The sequence below is a fragment of the Vollenhovia emeryi genome, unplaced genomic scaffold (assembly GCF_000949405.1).
Source record: "Vollenhovia emeryi isolate VEMERY1.0 unplaced genomic scaffold, V.emery_V1.0 DF939164.1, whole genome shotgun sequence".
NCBI classification, from domain to species: domain Eukaryota; kingdom Metazoa; phylum Arthropoda; class Insecta; order Hymenoptera; family Formicidae; genus Vollenhovia; species Vollenhovia emeryi.
In genome coordinates, this window is record NW_011967202.1 from 1,499,246 (window position 1) to 1,511,612 (window position 12,367).

General features: G+C 45.0%; 1 protein-coding gene across 1 annotated transcript in view; it reads right to left on the minus strand.

The window, feature by feature from the left end:
- LOC105564496 (transcription factor Sox-11-A-like) overlaps positions 1 to 3,723 on the minus strand; it is a 42,498-nt gene extending 38,775 nt beyond the window's left edge. Inside the window, exon 1 of the mRNA XM_012016908.1 lies at positions 3,595 to 3,723. The gene's annotated coding sequence lies outside the window, so the exon portion shown is untranslated. The remainder of the gene's footprint in view (positions 1 to 3,594) is intronic.
- Positions 3,724 to 12,367: the final 8,644 nt, after the last annotated feature.

Sequence of the window (12,367 nt, forward strand, 5' to 3'; positions counted from 1 at the left end):
GGCGAGATCGATCGATCGTTACAACTCTCTGCGCGCCTAGTAACGATCGATCGATCTCGCCGCACGTTTGAATTGGGCAGTGGGCCGGCCTAAGACAGCGATTTTTAATAATTAATAACTCGCTGACTTTTGCGAAAATTGCAAAATGGTAGAGGACTTTTTGACTTAGTCTAGTCCACTCTATCCCACAATAAGCGTTGATGCGGGTATTACATAACACCATGTATATACAGACTTTCAGTCAAATCCTTCGTGAAATATCTCCGTGACCGAATTTCGATTGAAGAATCGTACGTTTTTTTGACATAAATTATTTATCAACAATTGCATGCAAATAATTAATATTAACAGGGCTTAGAATTTCAGAGTTTAGGTATCTAGGATCCTGTAGAATCTTGCTTGAGCATTAAATTGATGCAGAAATGGACTTATTATAACGAAAAACCCGATTATCATGAGGTGGGACGTATACGTCCCGCTGCCCCGCAAAGGGTTAAGGGGGGAGCCTACTTTAGAAGGCCGAAAATGTCTTTTAAGAATTTTTTTCTAAAGGAAAAATAATGTTTAGGTTTGTAACACGTTTAGGATGTTTTAATACAACATTTGAACTACAGATACAAATTTCTTCAATAAAAAAAAGTTACATTTTCACTAAGTAATTTAATGTCAACTTTCGTGCGTCGCCATCGGAGTTGCGCCACTGTGTACAGCTTGGCGTTCTCAATTCTTGTCTAAATAAAAAACCAAGTATATATTTAATTGTCATATAATTTTACCCTATGTAAACCACAAAAAATTTTTTTAAGTAGAAAACTTCAAATTCTGTACGACTTTGAAGAAAAAGTAACGATTTTCTCGAGGCAATATCCATTCGTTTATGCAAAAAATAAATAGTTTAAAGTGACTTTTTATTAATTTTTGTGGTTTACCGAGGATGGTTGACTATTATCTAACTAAAAAACTTTGAACGAAGTTGATAGGTCAAATAGTTTTTTCTTAATCGTGTACACAAAATTAGAGAACTCCGATGGCGACGCACGGAAGTTAACATTAAATTATTTAGTGAAAATGTAACTTTTTTTTATTAAAGAAATTTGTATCTGTAGTTCAAATGTTGTATTAAAACATCCTAAACGTGTTACAAACCTAAACATTATTGTTCCTTTATAAAAAAGTTCTTAAAAAGACACATTATTTTCGGCCTTCTAAAGTAGGCTCCCCCCTTAATAGATATCCTATCTCGTGTTGTGTGTCTTTTTCAAGGAGTTAAAAAAAGATATTTTTCCCCACGCGCAACGGGATCGTCGCGGAATTGTGTCAATCGAGCGAGCGTTCCATCGCTTCCGTGGCGGTCCCGACGGCTCCGAGTTAATTTTCAAGAAGACACGCTCGACGACCCAGCTAGAGAGGCGGTCGGACCGGCACCGACATAGGTCACCAACGAAAACGTAAGGGGCCAAATGCTAATTCGGCGCGGGCTGATTGCGAGACGAAGCTGGGTTGCCATGCGAAGCGAGCCATTAACATGTAATTGCTTTCCACGAATCCACCTACTCGCGTCCAGTTGCTTTTGATAAAGCTAATTGCGGGTTTGCCCACGCTAATGCCTATTCACGAATATCCTACGAAGTAGGCAGGTAATGATACCCGCCGGTAGGAATAATGCAGGTACTTCTCTCGCGGAAAAAAAAGAGCACGTAGAAAAAAGAGGAGAGATGACGAATCCTGTTAGAGCGCGGCTGGAAAAAAAAACAACGTAAGATTTGTGCGAGGCGGTAACAGCGCGCCGACGAATCTCGAGAAGATGTAAACGCGACATTAAAGTACCTTGGCATAATTACATGAAAAATAGATCGCTGCGAACTTGCTGAAGAGGATTTAACGCAGTCTCGCATTGTTGTACTAGAGACGTTACACTTTTCTCTCAAGATTTCAACTTGCGGTTACTCCCGTTTTATTCTTCCGCTTTCTACAACGCTGTTACAATTCTATCGCATACGAAGGAAAATCTCGTGCGCGTAAAATTTTATTTTATTTCTATCGGTAGTCAACTTCCTTCTCGACGGCACAGAATATCGACATTTCTCTCGCTCCGCCGTTCTCGTATTGCACGTGCGGATTTATCTCCCGAGATCCGCGCGCGACGCGAGAAATTTCCCACTGTATTCTCCTGGCAAATTAATAAATCGCATCTAATCATACCGCTCGGGCGCAGTTATCGCTGATGTCCCGCGCGCTACCACGACGGCGACGGGGAGAGGCGTGCGGCGGAGGAACGCCGATTCCGAGAATTAATGCCCGGCTAAAGAAACGCTTGAGATACAGCGTTAATTAAGATAACGGTACCCCGATACGAGCGAATAGTAGAGAAAAGAAAGCTCGGGCGAATATGTATCTGACCCTTGCCGCGCCGAGGAGCGAGTGCCGCGCGCGGTGCCACTAATTAGACGCGGGTATAAGCGATTTTTACGCGACCCCTGCCGTCACTTGCGCGCGCTGTATCGAATTACCTTACCTAGGGGCTGCTAAGCAGTGTCGTTTGTACCCGAAGACTTCGCGCTCGTTCCCCTCCCCCCCCCCTCCCCCGGGATGTTCGGGCATTAAGTTTTAAATGTCCCTGGCTCGACAAAATTTCTCGATAAGATGGGCAGGTAGTTTCTTCCTCTCACCACAAACGACAGATTCGTTTGTGTAACTGTCTGTTCAACGGGTAGGGAACGCGCGATAAATTTGTAACTAATTTCGGAGTGTCGTAATTGAAAAGAAAAACGTGCGATCCTTTAAAAGTGCATTTAGTTATTTTCTAGATATAGTAATGGGCGATAAATGTGAAAATAAGTTTTTTTTTCCCCTCGCATCGATAATGACGCAATATCGTCGAGTTACCTCTCGTCACATTCTCGGAAGAGGAAACGAAACAAAGGAACGAGTCGCCGGCCGATTGCGATTAGCTCTTGATTTCCGCGCGTGTACGATTATCACGGTATAAAGCGTGACAAACGCACGATAAAAGCACCGCGTTTGATCGATGGGAACAATCGTTTCAATGCGCGCCTGGAAATTGTCGGTAACTTCAATTTGAGAGAGTACCGCCCGAGTCGACAGAGACCGAAATCAAAATTGTCGAATCATCGTTGCGGTGCGCGATGCGTAAGATAAGGATACAATTGTATCATTCCGTCCTCCTCCCTCTTCCGCCTTTCCTCGTCCTGGATATTCCCTGGCTAATGGTCATACGCAAGTGTTTCTACGCGGGGACAAGCACGTTGCACGTCTGACGCATCGAGACGCGCCGATAGATAGAGGCGGAGGAGAAAAAAAAAAGAGTACCGTGATTATCTCGCGCGATATCCCTCTCCTTTTCCGAAACGGCCAGGGATCGCAGTCGAGTGCACGAGCGGCAAAGTCCACTAATCGCAAAGCATTGCGAAACCTTCGTCCTGTCGCCCGTTGGTCATACACTACGTACGGAACCGGCGGAACACCCGCGCCGCATTTCAGCGCTCTGAGTCAGGCTATCAACCGGCCGGTCGCGCAAATCTTACGCAACTCGCCCGTAGCTATCTTGCACCTAACGAATGCCGTTTTACTTACTTGCCGCTGTACGCCGCGTCGTTAACAGGGTACGCGATACGATACGCCAAACGAGACGAGTCGTAACGTAACGCGGAACGGCACGGCAGTCCTCCGAGATCGGCGGTCCCCGTTATTTTCCCTGTGCCTCGTCTTTCGAGGCTGCACCTGGAAAAAAAGATTTCTTTACGTTAAAGGGGGGAAAAAATGAGATGCGTTGAAACCGCGTTTCTTTGAATCTACTAAATTTTTATTCACTTGTACTAAAACACTTGCCACATCCTCAGAAAGGATTTCTGTTACCGAGACAAACAATATTCTTGACGCATTTATATTTCTCACAACCTCATTTAGTATAAAAATAAGACGATATCAAAATTAAATCAATAATTCTTATTCTCCTCTATCGAATTAAAAAAGATTGACTTACTATATTGAGATAAGAGTAACATTATATATTGTTGCGTTTAGAATAAATTTTCCCTCCATACGATACGTACTATCATTTTATTCTGGATTTTAGAATTTTTCATTTTAAGATTAAAATATTCCTTTCTCTATAATAAATAAGATTGACGCTATATCGATTCTATTTTATGATACATTCAAGTGCAGTAGCATTGGACCCGGAAATTTTTCTGTAGGTGCAGAAAAGATTTCTGTTACCGAGACAAAAATATTCTTGACGCATTTATATTTCTCACAACCTCATTTAGTATGAAAATAAGACAATATCACAATAAAGTCAATAATTCTTATTCTCCTCTTTCGAAAATTAAAAAGATTGACTTACTATATTGAGATAAGAGTAACATTATATATTATTGCGTTTAGAATAAATTTTCCCTCCATACGATACGTACTATCATTTTATTCTAGATTTTAGAATGTTTTATTTAAGATTAAAAGATTGACGCCATTTCGATTCTATTTTATGAGACATTAAAGTGTAACAGCATTGGATCCAGAAATTTTTTCTGTGGGTGTAGATTTGAAGAAATAGATATGAATTATCTTAGAGATATTTGATCAAGGCAGCTTGATCAAATAAAATTTTGATTAAGGTAAAGAACTCATTTGTTTGAAATTAAGTGTAGCAAGGTAAAAAAATTTGTTTCATTTCAAAGAAACTTTTTTCTGGGTATACACGGGGAGAGTTTTCTCTTAAAATTTAAGTACCCTGAAAATTGTGTGATCGTGGGAAAACGTGGCATTTCGAAGAACTTGTGAGTTTTTTGAAATTTTACCAAACATTCCACTAGTAAAATGTATAGTGAAATTAAAAAAACTCATAAAATTCTTCGAAATACCACGTTGTCCCACGATTACTTGATTTCCAGGATTTTAAGAAACAATTCTCTCCGTGTAGAAATGCAGAATTAAACTCTGCGGAAGGAAGGAACAGGAGGAAGCCGGTAAACATCTGAATTTGGAAAAAGTATATATAATTCATATAAAAAATATAATATTGTTACGCCACCAAAATTCGATCGGGCAAAATCAACATATTCTCTAATTAATTAATTAATTCTCGTCGGTCCTGTTTCACTTGCTATCAGCGTCGAAGAGGACGTTGAATGTAGCAGCGAAGAAAAAGAGTGACGGATGAAAATAAATAAATGGATGGACTTGACGGAGTTTACGGGGTTAATTGCAACGATACAGCTACGCATACGGGTGAAATTCGTTCCAGAGGCAATTATCCGCAGCTGTCGTAGCGGAAGTCACAGGAGCCCGAGCGCTTCTCGTCGGAATGGTGAAACGGCCGCGCGTCTCTCCCGATACGTCGTAGAGACAAGTCCTACGTGATACGCCGGAGGCGATCGCGCGCGCGGCTCGCGAGCGCGTAACTTCGCCGATGCCCGAGCGAATTGCGTCACACACTCGGCGAAGCCGATACCGAGTGGAGCAGACTAGACGACGCCGGTCTCGCACGAGTGATCGCCGCTAACGCCCGCGAATGTACGGCCATACGCGCCGAGTAATCGCGATAAGCCGCTCGCGCGTCGCGATCTCGATTATCGGCGGCGTGACGATGTGAGAATCGACCGGGGCTCGCAGGCAGAGCCGGAGAGAGAGAGAGAGACTTCAATTCTCTCCCGTTACCCGGGGAAACGGGGGAGGGCGGTACTGTAAAAGGCCCTCGTAAAACTCCTGCCATTAACTCGATGCGTTTATAGGCAGCGGGATATTTATAGGCAGCAGCGAGAGACTGTATTACTCTAAATCCATGGTATATCCCGAGCGTTCCCGAATTAACGTAAGTACTAAACGCGATGTAATTCTTAAGGAGTCGGCCGTCCGTTTTTGTGATGATTTCGGAAGAAAAAATGAAGGGATTTTAAAAGGATCCTCCCAAAGACCTTTCTCTCGGGGCTATTACGTTACCTTCCGCCACTGTACATACATACGCAGTCGCAGTTGTTTTAGGTTCTCTTTCATTTTAGGAATTTAATTTAGGAGGAGAACGAGCAACGGCAGAAAAAGCTAGAAAAAGAGAGGGAGATAAACTGAGGGATCGCGAGGATATACGTAGGCAATACAGCGATGCTGTATTCGCTTCGTTTTTACAACTTTCTTTTATAACTTTCTTTTATTATATTAGCAAGAGGCCTAACCTTTAGTCGCAGGCGCCGTTCCAGGAAGGCCAGGCTATTTTCGAAACGGCGAAGTATTTATTCCCAAAATTCTTGCCTTTATAGCCGAAAATGTTGCGCGTTTTATCATTCTACGCTCGCCAACCGATGCGGGACAACGACCTCGTACGAAATCCTCTGTCACTGTAATCTTTATGGCGTCGCCCCTTCGGAAATGAGCTCGTTTAACTACCAAATTAAATTAATAGACGAGAACGCGCGAGAGCCGCGCACGGCCGGCCGGACGGACCGACGGTTATCATTATCCAGCGTGCTCGAGATAATGCTAGTTTTCTTTGGGCGACGCCGCGCGGGCTATCGACAGATAATTGTATAATGCGGGAGCGTATCCGTTGCTCTCTTACTTCGTTGCCACGCATAAGTATATGTACGGGAACCGCGCCGCCGCCGCCGTCGCCGCCGCCGCGTGTTCTCGGGTGTGTTGTGGGTGGGCATGGGTGTCCTTGGCCTTGAGCATATCGGCCCTCATGCGACCGGGACGCTCGTCGACGCAGGCGACGACGAGCAGCAACCGGCACCGAGAAAATGCGGGCCGCGCCGCATCGCATCGCATCGCATCGGTCGTCCGTGATGTCCGCCCGATCTTTCCTCCTGCCCTCGCCCTCCTGCACCATCGCCTTCCCCCGTACCGCTCTTTCGCGCTCGTACGAAACTCCCCGCTCTCCTTCGATGCCTCCACCCGACGTCGTAGTCCGCTTCTTACCGCCGCTCGCCGCGTCTAATCTTTTCCTTTTGAACCGGCCGCATTTTGCGCCTCTGTCGGATAGCGCCAAAGAGCGCCGGGTTTTTCCTCCCCTTGAGAGCCTTCTTACGGTATCGGCGACGTTGCGTCGTTTTTTCTAAGGCTTTATTATCGGTCGACGCAGTGCCCGGGGGGGGTGTTGCAAACAGTATTGGTTTCTTTAAGTTCTTCTTTTAGTCTTATAATAGCGTAAGCCTTATGGTATTTACCGATGACAAACACCAGCCAGCGAACTGCGGCGAAAGCAGAACTGCTTGGATGAACAAAACTCGCGATAACCTCCGGCTAATGTCAAACGCATTCAACAAATTACATATCGATGCGGCAATAAGTTCCTACGATACGCAGTAAACGCAATTTTACGGAATCGACAAAATATTTATCGCGTTAATTATCGCGTTAAGTAATTTGTCGCACGCGTCTCTGATACTTGCCTCAACGTGGTTTGTTTCGCCGAAGGATTTATTCATCCGGATCGTTTTTGTCAGGCTTGCAAAGTTTCCAAAATCAGCCGTGTCCTCGACAGGCCCCCAGCCTGATTTATTAATTAAGTCAACAAAAAAAAACGATTTTGTTCCCGGATGTAAAATGTACTGGGCGAGCATTCGCGATTATCGAGAAAATAATAATGGGAGATATAATAATCCTGGATCCGGAACGTTAAACTGAATTATCGCCGGGGCCCTTCGTGTGTAGAAAAACGCGCAGGTATCGCCGAAAGAGCGATGGAAGTGGGCGTTTGCGTCGGTCCGAGCATCTGCCGAAAAATATGCGAAAACATCAGCTGTTCGAGCTGTACGACGTGAGCGTCTGGTTTTGGTCGGGCCGGGCGGATTGGCGCCCTGCGGAAGGCAGGATCGACCCTCGCGGACAGAAAAGGGCCGACCGGTTGTGCTCCGCATACAGACGCAGACACTCCAGTTGGCGCCCGACTTACTTAACGCGACTCCCGAACCCGACTTCGTAGAACTTGTAATATTAGATGGTGACTGCGCACGGAAAAATACAAATTCATGCTTCACGCGAGAGACTTTTTATTTTTTTTTTAAATTTAGATTTTTATATTAATCGCACGATCGCAGGGGAAACATTCTATAACGATACAAACTATATAGAAGCTTACAGTGCTGCCAACAATTTTTCAACGTTGTTAATTAAAGTCTAGAGAAACGAGAAAGAAGTTGTTACACATTTTGCACATATGAAGTATCTCACGTAATTATTATACATCCGGCTAAGAGAATCTGGATGTGTGGATAGAGATGGAAATTTTCTGAAAAAATTCTCATGGGTTAAAAATGTTTTGAAAAATCTGGCATTTTCTTGGTAGATTTAGATATTATAGCTGAATGTGATCGAATGTGAAACCCTGGCTGAGGTAATATTTTTCGCAATAAATTTTCTGTATCATTAAAAATGCCAGATATGGCCAAGGAAACAAGTTACGAATTAGAATGTTTAAGATTGCACATAATTTGGTTGCACTCTACGACTTTTTCACCTAGCAACTATCGGAGAATGTACTACGCTGTTATCAACTTCTTGGACATGAGTTGACACAGAATTGAATCGTTCCTGTACTAAAAAGAAAACATGTTCGCTACCGTAGCTAATTATGGTTTGCTAAAAATATTTTGCTGCTGTAACTATAAATTTCTAAAGTACGGCCAATAATTTGCTGGCGCACCTAAATACAATAGGCACAGTAGCAAAATATTTAGCTACCACAACGAGAAAAATTTCCATTGGATAAATCAATTAAGCAGTGTTTCCGATTAAATTACACTCGATGAAATTTATCGAATTAAATTGCAGTTACCGATGAAATTTAATCGAAACGCCGATTCTATTTTTCATCGGATACACAATTTAACTGAATACATTCGTTAATATGTAATTGTTTATTCGATTAGATTGACCGGGATATTTTTCTCAATGTAAATATTAGCTGTCCGTATTTTACAACTGAAATTTAGTTGCCACATCAGTTTTTAGCCACGGCAGCTACACTTTTCTTTCCGCGTGACGGCCCAAACGCACTCTTTATCAGAACCAGGAATTTCGGTAGCAGGAAGATGTTGTTTTCTCGAACTGGGTCATCGATATAACGCCGCGGCCGCGTCCCCGCTTGGCTGATAGCAAATTGATTCTCTATCGTACGGTCGCGCACACGGTCATTTAATCGCTCCGAGCCTCTCCGAGACGCATATGTGTCGGTGGCACCATTTAGCGCAACGCGCGATTAGATACGGCCAATCGCATCTGACAGCGCACCGAGAACGCGAGTCGCGCCTCGTCACTCGCCTCTCCTCGTTATTCGGCAGAAAAAATACCGCCGGTTTATCGCCGGTGCAGCGATGACGGCAGCTGCGTTCCATTAAATGCGTTCAGTAACAAATAAATACACTCTCGATGATAAGCGGCTTCTACGTATCGCGCCCGGTTTCCTTCTTGATTTCGTTACGCCACGCCGTCGATGCGTCTCCTCGAGGCTTGTTGCCTCGCGAGATAGCGATACTCCTCTCGCTCGATGGACACTGGATGAGTCGACCGTTCAGATACGAACCGTGTTCGAGTCGCTCTTCGGCAGGATGTGGGCTCGTACTTTAAAAGAACCCACTTCCTCCGAACAGCGACACACGAGACGGATTGGTTCCATACGTCTTTTTCCTTTCTTCGAGCCGCCGCATCGCGCTCGCCGTTGGTTATGGAAACTTCCACCTTTCCGTGGTTATAAACGGACGCGTTTGAATTGATCCAGAGCTGTCTTGTTATCGCAAAATTACGCCGAATCTCTCGTGGTAGCAAGGCGTTAGACCGCGCTCGAGAAAAATTAACATTTATTTTAATAATTCTTATACTTGAATATTGTAGGGTTTTAATCAACTTAACATAGTTGATACACTATTAAAATTGTTATTATAATTTGAGATGCGGGTTTAAATTTTGATCAAGTGCGTGTAATCGCTAACGACGGGAGGAGTCGTGGAAGAACAAAAATCCAAATTACTGTCACATTCAAACTTCATAAATTAGTCTTAATTTTTCCCCCAATGCTTTTTCCATCGTATCTGCAATTATTGGCAAGATATTGCCGCGTGCAACGTACAACCGTATCTAATAAAACTGCTGCCAGATACGAAGTGCACTTTTCGACTTGTGCGCCGTTTACGAACCGAGGAGTCCCGTTACGATGTCCGGCTAATTTCATAAACGTGCGTGTGCACAATTTTATGAGTCAACGCTTTCGAGCGGCAGTTAATCGAAAGCGGAAGTCACAGGCACGATTGCATGTCGCTCGCTGGAGCAGTCAGAGCGTCAACATTGCTTTCTCGCTCGCTCTGTTTAACAGAGTATGAAATAATTATACGCTACGAAAATCTGATCATGATACGTCGCTCCCCCCCTCCCTCCACAAACCCCTTGCCGCCCCGACGCTACGATCACGATTGCGGCGCGATTGCGACGTTTATAACATTTACAGCTACGCAATATATTGTTAACAGCAGCTTTTTACTTTCACAAAGTCGAACGAATATATATCCCCGCTGTGGTAACGAAGAGATGAGGCGCAATGTACGTCACGCGATGAATTCGAAAGTGAATTCGGCAATTAATAATAACGGGTCGCGCGAAAGACGCCCCCTCAAGGGTTACGGAAGGGTTGGGGGGGGGGGGAGGAGAGAGGCTCCCACGTTAATGATTTCGCGACGAGGCGAGCGTGACCGGCGCGGCGGTTCGCGGTGCGTTACGATTTAAAGTTTAAAGCGCCCAGGGGCACATACGCGCCGCCTGCGCACACACGCAGGAGTGGAACTTTTTTACAAAAACCGTTGCCACCCCGGGGTCGCGAACGGGGCAGTCTTTTTAAAGGGCCGGCAAGGTCGTCGCACCTGAGCTTCCAGGGCTCGCCGTGTGAGAACGAAAGACGATTCAATGTCGGGGCGAGCGGGCGCGAGGGGAGGCTCTCGAAAGAGCGTGCGCGCGCGCGCGCGTATGGCACACGTACACGTGCGCTGCGCGTCCGAAGGAGTTTACGCAACGCGTGTGCACGCCGCGCCGGGTACGTGCGTGGCGCACGAAAGCGCCTGGAAAAAGGAAGGATGTGGTCGAGAAGACGACGGGCGAAGAGAGCAGGTGACGCCGCTCGCCCGTCGCAGGCCACCGTCGATATTGCACAAGGTATACGATGGGAAATTAGCATTAACCGTTTCCGCCGTGCACTTTCGATTGGCGCCGCTCGGGAGCCGTGCACTTCGCTCCGTTCCGTGAGAAATGCATGTCCCAAGGGCGGAGCCCGAAGCTTATCGTAATCTCAAAACAAACGAAACGTCTCCTCCCCCTCCCCCTTTTTAATCAGCTTAAGAATTCTAAAACTGCAAAATTTTCCCCCCCAAGACGGTCGCAGTATTTTCGGAGATAATCGCCGGTCATTTAAGTTTCGTGAGCTCGTATAGTTAAGATTTCCGTCTACCTAACATTAAAATGTTAAATATTATTTAAATGAGAGTTTCGCTTAACCCCCCCGAGTCTCATTAAAGAGAATCTTTGCGACTCTGTAGTCTTTCATTTGCTATTATTCCCCCGAAAACTTAGAAAATCTGGAGATAATCTCGGTTTTGCTGTGATCTTTACGATCCATCGTTATATAAAATTGTGCATTACAACAGTGCAGTTATGCGTATCAGTAATTTTTGGCGTTGAATCTGAACGCATAGAGTGCAGAAAATAAAAGAATTGAAATATTTATCTATTATTCCATTTGTTTATACATTTATTACATTAGAGATAAGTAATGTGTTAATGCCACGAAATAACACATTAGGAAGGGATCCAACAATACTATGAATGGCGGAGAACGATACACGGGCGCGCATTTTCGCTGTCCTAATCGCTGCGATGGAATATAATGATACATTCGTCCTCTTTCGCGCCCGCCCGGCGGAAAATTGGTCGGGAATATAGATGCCGGCGAAAAGGGAAAAAAAACAACGGGTGGTACGTCTACGCGCAGGTGCATCATCGGCCGACACCTGTCCGCTTCTGGAAGCTAAGAGCGAGAAGAGAGAGAGAAAAAAATGGCCCCGCTGTATGCCGCACTACGCACTTTTTTCCGTAGAAAGCCGGCCTCGCGCGCGAGCGAGTCGTCCGCATATAGAACGCTCGTAATGAGACGTTAATTCGCTTAACGACACTCGCGCACGGTTCGAGTAATCGAGCAAATGTCCCGTCCGCCAATTTGCGGCGGTCGAATTAAATTCGGGCGGCGCGATGCGAATCGTCTCATCACACGCATGGACTGCGGGCATCGAAGAAACGGTTTTATCGCCGTTTTACTCGTCATTAGTATCGGTAGCAGACATCGATACGCCGATGGCGAAAGAGAAGTGTCGAT